The sequence below is a fragment of the Erithacus rubecula genome, assembly GCF_903797595.1.
Source record: "Erithacus rubecula genome assembly, chromosome: 1".
NCBI lineage: Eukaryota > Metazoa > Chordata > Aves > Passeriformes > Muscicapidae > Erithacus > Erithacus rubecula.
Genome location: NC_136658.1, coordinates 62,221,859 through 62,240,251, shown reverse-complemented (window position 1 = coordinate 62,240,251; position 18,393 = coordinate 62,221,859).

The window sequence follows — 18,393 nt, the reverse complement described above, 5'->3', positions numbered from 1 at the left end:
ATTTCAAAAGGACCAGTAATGTGGTTTGTGTTTAGTTTTGTCCCTATTCTCATTCTGCTTTTTACCTATGTTTTTTTTCTATTGTTTCAGTCAGCTTTATAAATATTAAATCAGGACTCATTAGTTTGTAATTTCCTAAATCACCCCAAATACCTTGGTAATAAAATAGCTACATTGTTTGAATCTACAGTTTCTTTCTCTACTATCATAACTGTGTGACTGATTGAACATCTTTTTTAGTAACTAAGCTATTTCATTTTAAGTTCCCCCAAAGAACTCTCAGGTGAGAACCATCTGCTTCTTTGAATGTTTGTTCCTTAATATATCACTTTGAGCTCCATATGACTTCTCATTATCTGACAACAACTCATCTTCATTACCTGAAGAGAGCAGTTCCAAATCACATATCTTCTCAACTTTGCCATGCTGAAAGTTGACACAAATCAGTCATTGCACATTCTTGCAAGATGTTTCTCCTTAATCTCCCCATTTTCTTTTTTGTTAATCCAAGGGATTCAGAGATAATTTTTCCCTAAAGTTATAGGGTCAAATTATTCCACTTTGGGATTTATAACAATATTCATCTTCTCTTTGAATTATCTTCATTCTTATTTTATATTCCAATCTTTAAGATATTTTTTGTTTTGTTTTTTTTTTTGTTTTTTTCTTGGTAATATCAATTTCAAATCAATATGCATGGAAAAACATTCAGAGACTGAACTCCAATCAGAAGAGAAATATCTACTCTCTGATATTTTACTTTCTTCAAAAATCCCACTGAGGAGCTTGGCCAGAATATTTCTCCAAGGCAATTACAAATCTTTATGTGGTTCATATAATATGGTGTCAGATCTCTATTAATAAAGAGAAAAGGGAATATTTTTGCTTCTTTGTCCTTTTGTCTCCAGGAACAATACCATAAACAACAGAATTGAACTAGCAAACTGTAAAGGTTATTTTTTAACATCTGTAACTACGTAGTGGAAAATCAAGTTGTCACATATGTGTTATTTCTCACTTAAAACAATACTCTTCTTGTTAATACACATCTAACAAAATTTACACCTTTGGCTAAAGCCTCTCATCCATTATACATTTTGATTGTATGAGTCACAAATAACATAATGTCGATCTCTTAGCTGAAGAAAAAATGGTCCATATTATGAATTCCATTAATTTGAATCTCCAGGTCCAAAACTCCAGGTGCTTTAGCATGCTGAAGTGTTTTACCAGGTGTTCTGAACATAAATATAACAAGAATATATGGTATAAATTTATTGGGTTTAAATTGTTGACATTTGGCAGAAACAATAGGATGTTGAACATAATAGTCTGAAAGGAAAAAATCTTTTTAAATGCGGAGTTCTTTTAAATTAGATTTCTGTCTTCAAAGACTTTATTTAATGGTTTATTTAATTTATTAAATATTCATCGATTTATGTGATTTGTCTGTTTGTCTGTTTATTCCAGATTTTCCACTCTACATTTTTTATTCTGAGTTATTCCAGCTACCTGTTAGCAATTCCTAGTTTTCTTCTGTCACCTTCATTTTCAAGATTTTATTTGCCAAATTGTCTGCATCAGGAACAGAATATATATCCCTAATTGTATGAAATCCCTTTTGTGTGTTGTAAAATACATGCATTGTAGCTTTTTATCCCATTAACTAATGATGCATATTTTTTAATTAGGACATGGGCAATTTTTGGTTTGGGTTGGTTGGTTTCATTTTTTGCCCTCCCATTCCTCTTTCCCCCCAAGGTCAGCTGTTTAGTTGTTAATCCTGGGTGATAAATCATTCCAGAGTTTTCTAGTCACTAGGGAGAGTCTTTCAGTTTGGCTGTTACCTCTAAGAAGGCCATTTTGGATAAAAATGAATGAAAGTCAGTGCAAGCCATTTTTCCAATAAAAACAGCCAATTTTTATAAACAATCTTCCTTGCATTACTACTATGAAACTTTTGAGATACTAACTGTAGCTAAATATTGAGGTATTGCGCAGCTATTTGAAATATAAAATTGGTATCGCAGGGTTGCAAGATATAAAGGCAGTTAGCAGATGTCTAAGCCAAAGAGGAAAGCTGTAAGTAAGCAAAGAGTGGAAACTTTGTGAAGCCTTGAAGAACTCATCTTACCTCACCACTTCATGATGATTCAGGTAAGTAATTTCCATATATTGAGTTTTAATATTATTTTTTAACTCCAATGTACAATGAACTATTGGATACTAAGATTGCTTGCTTATCCAAATTAAATTTTGACCACACCTGATCAGGGGCAGCCCTGATGTAAGAATGAAGAAAGTTGTCTCAGCTGACCTTCATAGGTCATTTTCAAAATTAATTACTTTGTGGCTTTATAATATAGCTTTACCTTATTCCAAGCCTTTTAAATTCCAGTGTAACATCTGAAAATATTAATACTATCTAAAATTATTACCTTTTCTTGAGTTTTTCACTTCTAGGGACCTCCAGCATTTCTCATTAAGTTGTTTTTTCTTGGCATCAGCTCAAAAAGCAAAGTAAAATCAGTACTTTGCGTCTCTTCAGATAAAAACTATAGAAACATTGAAGTATGCTGTGTATACATACCTTTTTGTGCTAAAGGAGACTAAACACAAAGTCTATTACTGTGAGTTCAGAACCTTGACTGCAGATGTCCTAAGTCATGCAGGATTTATAATGGAACAGAAGAGAACCCAGGACTGAGAAATCCACCCAGATCCAAGGGAAATGATAAAATCCTTACATGAGAGATGTATCTTTCAGGAGGCCAGGAAAGTATTTCCTAAAACATTTTAAATCATCACATACATCTGCTCTCAGGCAGCTGTGTCATATCCATGCTACATAACAAATACTTGTGATTGAGCTGAAAAGAGGCTGAAAATCTTTGGCTAAGGAAAACAGTGAGTAACTTACCTAGTAGGTACTAAAGCTGTTTCCTGAAAAAGGTATTTATTTCTGAAAGCAACCAGCTAATAGGTACGTGAGAATTTAATAGAATAGTAAACCAATAGAATAGAAGAATAGAAGAAAAGGCTACTTTATGCAGCATTTTTAAAAACAAACAAATAAATAAAGGCAGAAATGCTAATTATACAATATCCAAGTGTCCTCATGAAAACATTAGACAGGAAAGACATGATTGGCAAGTGCTTCAAGTCTATGCATGAACATATGATTAATCCCATTTCAGTTACCACCTTAAATCAAGCAGACCCCATGCAATCAAATTCATTAATTTTGCAAGTGTGATGCTCCTTTTCAGCTACACTTTTGGCCATTTTGATGTGTAGAAATGGCCTGGATAACTCTCTCCTTCTCACTTTCAGGTAATAGATTCACTCTGTAAAAGCTGTAAATCTATGTAACATATATGATAGAGAATTAAGACTTTTGGGAGAGGAATAATTAATATATTGTGTTTCCTGCAACCACCTATATATGTAGGAAAATAGAACATACTAGTTCTGTGTTGCTTCACATCTTCTAGACTAATGTAAATGGATTGTTTTTCTCCTTCCTTCCATTCCTCACTGTGTCATATGTGACAGTTCTCCAGTTTCTGCAGTACCCTCACACTGCAGGAACTGGAAAACCAATAATGGTACTCACTCTGCAGTGCTTATACTGCTCCAGTGCTCTGGTGTATTGTGGGCCTCATTTTGCAGCACGTATGCAAATTTCTTATTGCCTTTGCTGACCCAAAATCAAAATGCAACCTGAACATTAGGCTAAATCAGCTTGTTTCATGCTTATGTTGTGTTGAAATCACATGTGGTTGCTCTCATTCTACGAGTATTGCTACAGTGACTTATTGTTCAGTAACTGTAAATTTCTACCTCTCTAAGCAAAAGTAATTAAGTATTGTCTCAGGGTCAGCAAAGATAGTATACTTTGAGTTAAAAAAAAAAAAAAATACTGATTACCTAAAATCATATTTTCCCACTACCATATGATATCCTGCAGTCAAAGCCATAAGGGCTAACTGCTAAACAAGGTTGAACAGTGGCAAAGGGCATGCATTTTACTTTATATGAAAGATATTTTCCAATTATCCTCATATTTTCTTTCTCATTTCTCTATTGTCTTAGAAAACTTTGCGAAGAAACTGTTGTGTAAAGTTCAAAAGGAATTATTTTTGTCACTGATTATTAAATATCAACAGAACAAGAGGACAGTTTTAAGCTGTTCCAAGGGAGCTTTAGGTTGGACCTTAGGGAGAATTTTTCCACAGAAAGGTTGATCAGATATTGGAATGGGCTGCCCAGGGAGGTTTTCGAGTCATCACCTGGGGAGGTGTTCAAGGAAAACTGGACGTGGCACCCAGCTGGCCACATGCCATGGTCTAGTTGACATTGAGGTGTCAGGCCATTGGTTTAATTTAATGATCTCGGAGATCTTTTCCAACTTATTCTGTCATAATTTTTAAAAAATTATTTTAGTAAGGACATATTGCATAGAATAAGCATTTAGATGTAAGGACTTCACAAGTTATAATTCAGGGAAGTAGTTCTCATAAAAATAAAAGGTGTATACTACTATTGCTACTGTGAAATTACAGTTGCAGAATCAACACTATAAAACAATATATGCTGCACAACTTTTTTTTTTTTCATTCCTTTTTTTCTTTGCACAATATCAGGGTATATGATATTCATGTGGTTTCCCTATTTCCTCATAGCCAAAATACACTTCATGTCTCAAGCTCCCTGTCCACAGAAATCTCTTCTTCCTTACAATCTTAAATCTTCTATTGCACTCAAATGCAACTTTTGTCTGCACGAGGGCAACAGAGACAAGCAGTAATGACATGTACCCAGAAGCAATCAAGTATACAGCTTACTAACTGAGTCATGCCAACATGTCAAATCTACTTTATGTCTTCCTAACACAAAAGGCTCTTCAATTAATTTGCTTGTTACAGACATTCTGAATTGGATGTTGCTATTCCTTGATGTGAATCAGGAGGAAGTCAAATCTCATCTGCACATTTGAGTGATACTTAGCTAAACAATCTTATTACTGTGGACTTTTAAACCATGCATTTTTTCTTTCAAAGTTTTACTTCAAAGAATTAATTCATAAGGGGAAATAGGTAGTATATCTGTCTGGGGCTAATTCTAAGGAATTACTCAAATCCTAAAAATTCAGCTTCAGTTGCTGCCTAAACCTGCAAATACCTAAATATCTAAATTCATGAGTTTTGTTTCCCTTGTGATTACAGTGGCTTTTTCCTCCCATAATCTTTCATATTTCTGCTCCTGAACAAAGCTCATTATCAGCTGACCAGCTTCCAAAACCCATCAGCACTTATAAAGTCAATATTTTTATTCTGAATCAGTCTCCAATGTTAGTTTTCAATGTCTAACTCACATAAAGGACAAAAACAAGACTAGACAATAGTCTAGTAAGTAGATGTTGAGAACAGGTAGTAAAAAAATTAGATTAAAATTCATGTCCTCTAGCCATATGCATCCAGTACTTACTAGAATCTAGTCACTGGGAGATAATGTCCTTTCATAACCAGAGCTCTCTTCATTTTTAGAAAGTTAATCTGATTCAGTTTTGATGACCTTTAAATGAATGTAAATTGCTCCTTTGAGATAAATATGAGGGCCTGATATGTTCTGAAGCTCACTCTCTAACCACCCTACAAATAGCAGCTCAAAGTAAGATCCTTTTCAGCCCTTGGTTCTCAGAAGATAAGGAGTTACTGAGTATGTCTCAAACACTGATAACCAGGTGGCTACTTAACATTAGTCTCTAAGATACTATGAGCTAAATGTCTTAAGTTGTGTAACATTTCTCTAAAGAAAGTAATACAGACTGGGTAAAATTGGAGTGGTCTTGCTGGGGACGGTATGGTTGGTCTTGCAGTCTGGTAGTTTAGATAGCAACCAGTTGAACAGCTGGACTAATTTCCTTGTTTCACTACTCTGCATAAATTCCATTCAAACTGCTTCAAGAAAAGCCATAGCTTAAAAAATATTTGGTTAGGACAGCTGTTCCAAACACAGAAATGGAAATATATGCTACTGTGTCTGCTATTCCTCAAGACTGTTATTGTTCTAATCAATCGGTTAAGCCTCAGCCTTATGTTTCCAGGGGTTAGAAGTCTGATCCAAGAAAACAGACAGATGAATCCTCAGTGCTGCCCACAATTAGATGGCTACAGCTGTAACGAGGTAGAGAGTAAGTCCTTTCCTTCTCTTTGGCAATTTGTTTCTTTTTTTTTGCTTAATTTCATAATTTCTGTGAAATAGACAGGGAAGTTTACTAGAATATGAGTTGGTATTGTGCAGAAATATTAAGTACCCCACCAGAGAACTGCATTAAGTCCTGAAGAGACATGGAACTTGTTGGTTTTTTCTACCAGCCTGAGTTATCAGTGCACATAGAAACTTCTAGGAGTTTAATTTCTCCTCCTATTGATAGTCATTGATCCTTGGAAGCTTACTGTTTGAGTAATGTACAGCTTGGGCAATAGATATCATAAAGGGAAAATATGCCCAAAAATTAGGCTCTGCCATGTCTAACATCTTTCATGGAATTAACCTAAGCAATCTGAGACTACTTTGGTAATTCTTCCTATGAGGAGAAACGCCTCACAGCTTAATGAGGTATTGGGGGAAGCAGGAAGATTTGTTGGGTTTTTTTTTTCAAAAAAGTGCAAAGTGCAATTGAGAAAAGGGTGGGAGGTCTTTTAACCATATTTTGTTTATGACTTTCATCAAAAAACAACTTTTTGTATCAAAGAGTCATGCCTCAAAGCACAAGTAAACATTTCATTAACAGATCTTATGTAAATGTCTATTAAGATCTGCATCATGCAGAAGAGAAAGAAACAAAAGGCTCAAACTGAAGCTAAAAAAATCCTACTTTTTTCTAAAACTACACAAAGATACTGTTTTAAGTTACCCTTTTGAAACTTGATTTGATATATTTCTTTTAGGCAAATACATCGATATAGTCTGAGCAGTTTATTTTATGACTGTTCAAATAAAACATTCTAACATACCAGTCTGTCCTTGCAAGTTTCAAGGTTACTCACAACAGATTAGAGCTGTCAAGCCTTATGATGCTTATTATACATTGTTTCTCTTAAGGTTTCCTATGAAACTGTTAGCCTTTTCCTTTGACATTTCCTGTTCTGCACGGCTGAGTGTACTTATAAGCTACATATTGCTTTGAAGGTAGTGTAAGTAGTGTTCAGGTTAAGTTAATTGCTAACAAGTTAAACTTATTGAATTGCCTTTGTTTACACCACAAAAGAATATTGTTATCCTTGGTGGTTTCAACAGTTTCCTTTCAAGTAGCTCATGTATGAGAATATTAATTATTTTCTTCTTAATAAGGACATTGAGAAATTGTGTTCTGGAAGCAAATAATGTAGTTAATTAATTATTTTTTACACAATAAAATAATAAAAATATATGTAATAAAAAGGATTTAAATATTTGTCTAATTGAACAGGGAAAAAATATTTCATGGTGCATTTTGCCTGACCATTCTGTAAGAAGGTATATATAATCTATAGGGAGATTAATACATTTCTACAATTTATTTTGCAAAGAATGGAGTAAAGTAAGTAATCAGGAAAAGAAATGGGGGAAAAATAGCTAACCCTAAACAAAACAATATGACTATTAATATATATTGCAGATTTATAAAATTATATCCACTATTATTTTTAAGCACATATTTACAGTTGTCTCATTTTTACTATATGCTTGGCTAAATATTTTTATAACTTTTCCCCCTTACAGCTAATTAAATCTTTAAAGCCAATAGAATTGTGCAACTAATGTGTTATTTTTTTGCAAAAGTTACGAAGAATTTTCCATAGAGTACTATAACAGTTAAATTGAATAGCTATTCAAGCTACATCTACAGAATTTATGCTTCTAAGACAGAGTATCACAGTGCAGATACTCAACTGCTAAACTGAACTGTAAACTGAATTTCTGTAGTTGATAGTTGGATAGCAATTTCCTTGGATTGGGCATCACACCCCTCCTTGTCTAATTTTCCTGATATGAAAGTGTGTGATCTGTCTTGCAGTATAATGAAAACATGGAGATATTTCTGTTAAGCATTTTCATTACTTGGTCTCAATGGCAACAGCGTACTAAACTTTGTTAATATAGCCAATGAAAAACAGTGTATTTGTTGCTTTCATAAAGCTTTATAGTATATGCAATACTTTTGTATAACTTTTATAATCCTCCACATCTTTGCAAGAGGCCAGTTGACTGACGCATAAATTTTCTACATTGCTTCCCCTAGAGTGCATGGCAAGAGTTCAATATTTGCAGCTGACTCTATTTAGTAGACAATAATTCAGAATGGAAAATTACACAATGCATAGAGGTTGACACAGTTTAACATAATTGACAGTTTGCTGAGGGACATCCCGGCTGGATTAGGTTGCCCAGGGAATAGCTGTCTGTCTGAAGGTTAGACTAAGGGCACCTGTGAAACCATGATGTGCAAAGGTACAGCAGCTTTCCAGAGAGATTGCCTCTCTCTTGACCTCATTGCAATAAATACAGAACGTCCTGTGTTCACTCTCTGGGCACTTAAATAGTGCAAAAATACAAACAACAAAATGTAAATGCTCCTTTTATTGGGATATAAAACTATCTTGTGAGATAATAAAGCACCCATAATACATTTGTAATGTTTCTAAAATGCTTGAGTATTATTCAGAATTTGGCAGCTGGATAGTGCAGCAACAGCAAAAACTGAAAAACACATAGCACCTCTTGTTCTACGTTTATCTTAATAATATATGTACACTGTTCATATATGAGCCTTACTGCAGTAATATTTTTGTGCCTTTGACAGTACATAAAAATGGTGAAAAGAAACATAAAAGTCTAAGAAACATAGCAAGTGCTATCATTTTGAAATATGTTGTTGTATTTTATCTAAGGAAGGAGTGTAGAGAAGAACCTTGGGCCAAGGTTTAACAGCAGTTTGCAAAGAAACCAGCTGTTATAACAAATATGTCAGGAATTATTTAGACTATGTTTTTACAGAAATTCTTAGCCTGAGATGTTTGATAACTTCATAAATAATAGATCTGGGTGGATGAAAAGCTAAGTTGTTGTTGCTGCTCTTTTAATTCTTTTAACAATATTCTCAATTTCAGAATGTTTGTTCAGTATGGAATTCCAAGTGTTTCTTAAAAAAATTAATTCACTAGATAGTTCCAGTTATGAGCTGAATGAAACCCCTTATTTCATAATCCTTTTATTTCAAAGAAAGAAATATATCTTAGTCTGCTTTCTCTCAATAAAAAAGTAGTTCAAGTAGGATAAAAGATATTGCTGAAAATGTCTTACTGTCACTAACTTTGAAATCCAGAGTTATCTGAAATATTTTCACATAACTTGTCTAAACACAGCCAAGTTAAAAAAAAAAAAAAAAGCACCTTGATAAAGACAAAAGGAGTGATAATAAATACAGGGGATCTTAGGAAATTGCTCACTAATTAATTACTTCAGTAGTTTTAAAGGAATGTTTTCCTGAATTATGGTTTAGGGTCTTTATTTGTTTTGTCACAGATTTATCTGTCATATAGTGCCAGTGATCAGATCCATAGTTAAAATTCTTAAACAGAAAAAAACCCAAAAAACCACAGTGCTTCAATGGAAGATGTAAATTTAAAATAAAATACAAAAAAATTAAAAAATTAAAAATTAGGTGTCTAGTCTCCTGTAGCATATAGTACAACTTCCAAAAATTTAAGTAAGACAAGAACTTCACTGTCTGCACTTTACATAACAGTCAGTTTGTCAGAAATTAGATCTTTGATGCAATTACCAGGATGATTCAGTTTAAATGGCACATAAAAAACTAAAAAGAAAAGTCCTTGCATTTTCACTGTATCATAGTATTTAGTTCAGTTCTCCTAAATGTTTTTCAGATGCATAAAGTAGTAAGAAATGTTTTCTTACCACACTATTAGAAATTTAATACCTCAAAATCTATTTTCTAATAGAAAAGCTATTTTCTTATACACAAAAAAAGATATCTGCAATCATTGCCACCTGACAAAAATTCAAAACTCAAAAAAATTATGAATAAAAATATTTATACATATATGTCAGGGTTATATTTCTAGTGTAGAAGAGAGAAACGTGCTTTAAATACATGAAAATCTTTTATGCAGAATGTTTTACTTTAGCTAATTGAAATGCAGAATTTCAGAGGTTTAACTTTCCAGTACATGGGACAAGCTAATAATTTAAGATGTGCACTTAGGGAATGAGATGTGTGTGTACAGAGAGAAAATTAAAGGGATCTTATTTCAAAATTCTTTCAGTGACAAAAAAACCCAAAAAATGACAATTGAGGATTGCCTATCATCCAAAAGACTCTTCTAATCAAAATTATTTTTCAAATTTTTAGTTCTATGAAAATAATTCAGTCAAATAAATAAATATTTTATAGCCCCTGTACTACTCAGTTTCATGGAGTCCTAATGATTTTTTTTTGAAAGTATGACTTGAAATTTAATCAGACCACAAGAAAAACATGTTTATGTGAGTCATTCCTTCTTAGTTATCAGTTATCTGACTAGAACTATCTTGGAGCAAAGCCCTTGTGAACTGTTAGGACAAAATCAATAGCTGAGGAATACATTTTCTGTATTGCCAGATTACTCAGAGATGCCTTGAGAGATCCAGGGACTAATTCACTCACCCTCTGCTGTGGGAATATAATCAGTTACTCATAATTGCCAGTCTTATGAAATTTTCCTCTCATACTGAATTCCTGACTCAGCTGTACTATTTATTCAACAGAAAGATAACTAGTAAGTTAATCAGCTCTCTCCAGAAATCTCTAAAGCAATTACATAATTGTTTGACATATTTGATATCTCATGCAAACAGAGGTGCTCAGCTCTAGATAAGCAAGGCAAACTTTAATATTTCTGCAGGTCATAGGTGCTTCCACTACACATTAACATATTTCCAGTAGAAGAGAACAATAAGGAAGAATGAGGAAAAATCCAGAACAATGAAAAGCAGATGAATTATTGCAGGGGCATCTGCTAAAGCAGAATTTTCTGTTAGATTGCCTACTTTTCCAATTATTTACTTCTCATTTTCTATATTAATTGCATAATATCAGTCACAAAGATTCTGCAAAGCAAATGCATCCTCCATCTACATTGTTGCTGTATCTCAGAGAATTATATCTGGATATCATAAAAAAAAATAACAAAAAACAACCAACCAACCAACCAACAAAAAAAAAAAAAAAAAAAAAAAACCCAAACAAAAAAACCAACAAAAACAACAAACTAAATGAAAAACCACTACTTGGTGGAAATGTCTTTTACTTGGAAAATTAACATAAAAATACCCCTTCCCAGCATTAAAGAATGAGGAGAAGAAATGTTGGCAAAGAGTGAGACCAGGATCACCAAAAAACCAAAAATGTTTTGCCTGTAATATGAAGTTAATTGGAGGGTCTGACATTGGGGTGTAAACCAGAGTAGAGCATTCCAAGAACCAAAGCTCTTCAGTAGAAAGTGAGAACTTATACTAGGAAAAGAATTTCACAGAAATTTTTCAAATGTCTTTTAAGCCTGCATGATTGACTGTTTTTTGTGCCTTTAAAATCTTCTCTCTGATTACTAAAATAAGCAGGTAAAACTCTGATTATACTCAGAGGGAATCAGAACAATTAAATTATTTTATAAATTCAATAAATCTCTTTTCAGAAAGTTTCTCTTTATGGAAATTTCTTTTCCTGGGCACTAAAGAGGAAGCCTCTAAATCAAGACTTTAGTCTTCCAGGTTTTCCCTACTGGCCTTCATCCACTCTTCAGATTTTAAGATTAAGAAGTCCTCTCTTTTCACTGTCTTGAACAAAAAGTTAAGAATTTGTTTACTTAGCTGCCATTTTTTCTAAACAATCCATTGCATTTTTTGGGAGAAAGAAATGCAAAATATATGTGTAATATGCTAAATAAAAGAAATAATTAACATTATTATTGGACTGAGTGAATCTATAGTAGTACATATTGCATTTCTGCATCACAAACTCATTCCAAAATCACCAGCATGATAACTATTCCTGACTACATACAGCAAAATATTCCCTGATTTTGACAGATCTGTTTATGAAATCCTATCCAATAATTTTAAACACATGTTTGAGGACATGTCTAATGGCGTCCAAAAGTTTTTTTTAACAATAATGTCAGGAGCAAAATCACAACACTTAACCATGTCTACACAGCAAAACTTAGTTTTATTACCTTTGAGTAGAGCTTTCTATTTATTTTTTCCTTTCAAAAGTAATTTTAATTTTGATTCTCTGTACAGAATTTTCCATGTGAACATCAACTTCTGAACTGCTAGAAGATCAATATTATTGATCTTTTCCATATAGATATAGATATGTACATGTGTGTGTGTATGTGACCAAAACATTGCAAGGTGGTTTGGATTTATCAGTTTCATTTTTTAATGAAGCAAAAGTCCTGAAAAACCTAAGGACTTCTATTGTAGTCAGCATTTCTATTTATTATCTTGGAAGCAGCTTTATATATATTTGAAAGTGTGAGTGAACTATTTCATTCCAACAAATATGAAAAACAAAGCAGGAGTATTAAAGTCAAGCTTTGAAAAAACATAGAGAGCATATGAATGGAAGTTTATCTAGTAAATTCCTGACTCCCATCCTGTATATCCATTGTGATGTGTATTTTCTTTATATGTACCTTTTCTTCCCTCTAGGAACCCAGTTCCATAAGCATTCAGGATAGTCAGTGCTCACTGAGTATGTACAAGTGATGCTTTAAATCCTCCTCTACAGCTTCTGTCTACAGAGACAGTTTCTGTCTATACAGTCTCTGTTTACAGAAAGCTATCTCAAAAGATTCTCAATTGTTTTACTACCAAATGTTTAAACTCTTCTCTGAATATAGCTTTTCATTTGGTTGCTGTATTTTCTCTACTGCTTTTTGCATGAGTGTGCTGGTGTAGAGTTACTTTGCTTCACTGGTATGGTGGCTGGTATGGGGCTGAGTCTGGATTTGTATTGAATACAGGGCTGATAGAAGGATGGGGATTTTGTTATTGCTGGGCAGGGTTTACACAGAGCCAAGGCCTTTTCTGCTGTTTGTACTGCCACACTGACAAGGTGTTGGGGGTGCCTGGGAATTTGGGAGGAGACACAGCTTACCCCAACTGACCAAAGTGACATCAAGCTCAATGAAGAGGGAGAAAGAAGGAAAAAGGGGTGGACACTCAGGGTGATGGTGTTTTTCTTTGCAAGACACTGCTACATGCAATGGGACCCTACTTTGCTGGAGCTGGCTGAACACTTGCCTGGCCTTAGGAAGGAGTGAATAGATTCCATGCATTCCTTCTCTTTTATTCACAGCTTTTTCTTTCCCTATTAAATTGTCTTGAACTCAATCCACAAGTGCTCTTACTTTTCCAATTCACTCCCCAGTCTCCTGCTGGTGGAGAAGTGAGTAAATTGTGGGGGCTTCATTGGTGGCTGAGTTCAAGCCAAGACAAGAGAGTAACTCCATTCTTCCTTAAGAATCAGCTCTCTGGAAAAGTTGAGGAACATATGGACTGCTTAATTTTGGGCTGTAAAAAAAATATAGCAGGAGGTTTTCTTCTCATTTTTGAATAGCAATTAAGACTGCAAAACAGAGCTGGCAATTCCTAGCATGGCAATTCAGTTTAAGACACTTTTGAGGCAGTTCATCGAGATTCTTGCACCTTTTCTCTACTGCTTTGTCTTGACTCTTGGTTCACTTCTGAGCTGGGCTATATTACAACTAGAATCTGGGGAAGAAGCAATTGAACAAAAACACATTTAAGAGTGAGAAACTTGTTCTTCGGAATCATAAATTCTCCTGCAGAATTTAATTCTCCTCCAGGACCAAGAATAGATCTTTGTTAGAGAAGCTTCCAATGATCAGTTTACTCAATTGGTTTGAAGTTCTCATGCATTCTGTCAGGACCAAGAAACTGGCTTTTGTTTCACAATCTGGCCCCTTAATTCTACCCTTCATATTAACCATTAAACATGCTTGCATATTTGTGTGTGCAAGCACACATGGAAACAAAGGTATATGTGCATGCATGATGTACCATGATCAATTTAATTTAATTTAATGGAAAAAATCTAACAATCCTAAACATCTGTAGAGACTTATCTGTCTCAGTCTACAGCTGCATAAAATCAAAAGCTTTAAAGATATACAAAATAAAGCCATATTAAAAATTTCTAGTTCTTTCTTCAAGAATATCAGGATACTTGAAGTATAATTACAAGCTACAGTGAATTGCTTCCCAGAATCCAAATGGTAAGGAACTATTTAAATACATGGCAGTACTGCCACAGGGATGTGTGGCTAAAATGCTATTCTTCCATAGCTCTGGAATAGCAATACTGGAGCTGGTGAGAATGTGCATGTGCTACCACACACATCAGAATTTGAACACCTCTGGCTGAAAGAAATACTCAGCACCATATTGTAACATTGTACTCTTTTTATATTTACAACATTGAGAGGAAGCTTTGATTTTATTTTTCAAAGTTGCCTGTGGTAGTAAGCTTGGAAAACACAGTTGCATCAAACATCCAAGGAGCCGAGGACTGCAAGAGATTTCAAAGTCAGTTATGTAAATCCTATCCCAGAGCATTCCTTGCTTTTAAATACTAGTCTCCTAGCAGAATAGCTTACCTTATTTTCTGTAGTTACATTCTGGTGGCCACATTTTTCTTATTTTAATTTATTTTATGTGTCCAGACTCATGATAATAAGTTAAAGACTCAGATAATATCCCTTAGGAAAAACATGGTAATTTGATGAACATATATACATTGAGCTATCCCTTCTAGGCAGTGTGGCTGGATGATAGTAATCCTCTAGAGCTGGGATACCTCCCAGGTTGCTCTTTGGGTCAGAGAGAACTTCTATTAACGTCAGATCTTTGGATGAGCCAAAATTGAGCTCTTGAATTGCTGCTGGATTGCATGCCATGTAATTCTGTACTTGAGCAAAAATACTAAAGGTTTGTGTTTCTGTAACTGAGACTCAGAAACACTTATCCAAAGCAGAGATATCCCTTGTTCCCATTTCTCCCATTACATATAAACCATTGTCCAAGGCTAAGACTAAGATAGGACCCAGCCACACCTAATCTCCATCAGAAGTTTAGAAATGGAGTCCACTCTGAATCTCACTACTCATCAGGAGTGTGCCCTTTACACTTTCTTGTCTACAGTGTCTACATCAATCATCCTAGCTCAATTCTAATCCAATTTTCTTGTGTGTGTTTCTTCCATGCAGTAATATAGTGAATCTCTGCCAAATTTTACTTTGACATCACATTATACTGGCTTTTTAATACCTTTGATGATGATCCTTTAAGTAATCTAAATAATTCATTCCTGACAAACTGGCATAGTCATCAGGATCCTAAATCAGGGCTAATGACATGAACTAGGAGAACAGAGTTATCATGGGTATGTAAATCTGAATTTCAATGGATTGTATTTGCCCATGATGCAGCTTCTGTTAAAACTTTAACTTCTGTTAAAACATTACCTACCTCACTATGCTCCTGCAGTCTACCATAAACTCCTCCACAAACTCCCCAACAGGACTATAAAATTGCCTTTTATTCATCAACATTTTAGTTTAGTGGAATTATTGTAACTGAATGTCTTTTTGTAGGACTTAGAGTCAGTATGCTCTCATCTTCAAAAATAAACCATATTTGACAAATAAAGAATCACAAGTACAAATTACCACAAAAAGTTAAAAAGATATTTTTCTTAGAAAAGCTAAAGTAATAGACAATATCCTTACTTTCTTCTAATGAAGAGCCTCAGTTGCATAGATCCTGAAAAAGATGAAGCACTGAATGAAACAGGAGTTCAGTATCTAACTCCAACCTTAGACCTGATGTGTGTGAAGTTTATTAGGATATTATAGTTGTACAAGAGCCTAGAAAAAGAAATCTTTTAATACTCACTGAAGTGGCCTGAGGACACAGCTATGTAATAGATGGAGTTTATGGATTATTAACTGAATAGAAGATGAAAATAAATTGGTAGTCCAGCACCTGTGCACTTTGGATTTTTATTACAGAACAATGCACTTGCTATACCAAAAATGACAGATTAAACTTTACAGTGGTGGTTTTATTTGTTGCTAGATTGAGATTTTATTTCCTTTTTTTGACTTCTGTTCTGTTATTACTCTTGAGAACTAATATGACTGGAATATCTTCCAAATATATGTGTAGGGTGAACTCAAAGTACCTCAAAGTGAGGCAGATTATACATAGTACTATGATAATACAGCTGATGTTGATATTAATATTGCTTCAAGATCTACTTAAGTAGCTGAGTATGAAGAGAAAAAGGAGGACTTCATATATATTTATCAGCTAGCTATCTAAGGGCTTTTACTTTCTGCCTTAATGTAATTTTCAATTTTAAAATTCTCTTCTAATGCAAAGTTTTCCATATTTATTTATAAAAGTTGGATTAATAATTGATATTATATCATCTGATAATTTACTGTTTCTGAGGTTTTTCCATTAATAAGCTCTTAATATAAGTAACACGGTATATCATTGCATCATGATTGGCATTTCTATACAAGGAGAAAACTAGAAGTACAAAAAAATAATTACACTTAAAGCAAAATTAATTATTGAAAATAATTGAATATAATATTGAATTTTAACCAAACTGATGTAGAAAAATAAATATGAAAAATAAATCTTAGACCAAAATTACTTAATATTATTCTTTTTTTTACTTCAGATTTTGTTTTCAAATCAGAACAAACTCATGTGAACCCAAAAGTTTAAGGTCATTTAAGCAGCCAGTGTATCAGATAATTCAGTATTTGAAAATAGCATCTTATCCATTATGTCATCACCACTCAGAGCTTTCAAAAGCATGCATGGATTGAACATTTATGTGGATGTTTATATCCTCTAAGTATGTTCACCTCATAAGACAAAAATGGTTCTTTCTACCTTTGCAAGAGAAAGGGTGACAGGTGATTGGTAGTAGAGAACTTTAGCTATGCAGTTTTTAATGCAAATATCAAGAAATTAGCATTTCAACTAAAAAATATCCTCTTTATGAAAAATTGCTTTAACAGGCAGGAAAACAGGGAATGTTGAATAAACATTTTTTGCACTCTAGTGACAGTAATTATTCTCAATGCCCTCTGAAGTTCTATTTCCTTATATTCTTATGCTGTGCATTTAAATTAAATTACTATGAAATATTATATGGCTTACTGAATTGAACTTCCAAAAATTTTCCAGCAAATTGGCAAATGCATACTATGAAACACCTCCTGAGCTAACCTGTCAGGAGTCTGCTCTGTGCAGAAAGGTGAGGGTACACTCCATGTCCTGCCTGTGTCGTTGAAGCTACTGAAAAGCACCAGTCCCAAGACAGAGCCCTGGGCAACTCCACCCGTCACCAGCCTCCAACAGCTGTGTCCATCCAGCTGATTTCTTATCCACTGAATAGTCCACCCTTCAAAGCCTTCTTTCCAACTTGGAGGTAAGGATGACTTATGGGACTGTAGAGAAATCTAGGTAGGCTACATGAGTTAGTCTTCTCTTGTCGTCCATGAAGCATTCTTTAACATTAATTTCCAGGATCCCATGAAGTTATTTTTACCATTTGCATAGAGGAATACAAACACAGTTATTTTAAAAGTAAATGCAATATTTTGAACTTAACATATATTCAGTGTGTTGTAGTTTGCAACTTGCAGAAAGTTCAAAAAACCCCATAAATTTGTAATCTCTTAATTGTTTCCTGTGGTTCAGATCACTGTGCATAAATTTCCTGAGAGAAAATTATTTAAAATCTTAGTAGACATCCAGGATATCTAATAGCTTTTAGTCGCTTTTGAGATAGAAAGAAAAAAGGATCAGGAATAATTTGCAAAGGAATATAAACAAAAGTGGTTTATCCAACAGCTCCAAAATAATGGTTAGATAGGATAACTTTTTTTTCTTTTAACTGGAATGCAAATACCTGTTACATAAGAGGTGGTTGGAGAGGTAGAATATTGAACCTCTTGCTGTTGTTGAGCATGTCCTAATTCACTATTTGTGAAGGTGGGATTTCTACACTTTGTCTGCCATATATTAAGTTATTGGGCACTCAAGACAGAGATCTCAATTGAATTTGGCAGGAAATCATTCTGCATGTTGACAGACATCCATAGCAGAGACTTATCACCAAGGTTTCCCAATATTTTAACAGAAAAAGATGTTTATAGATTGGGGGAAAAAAGGAACCTAGGTCATGGTGAAAGAGAAGAGTATATCCAGGATGAATGGTACTGGAACATGGTT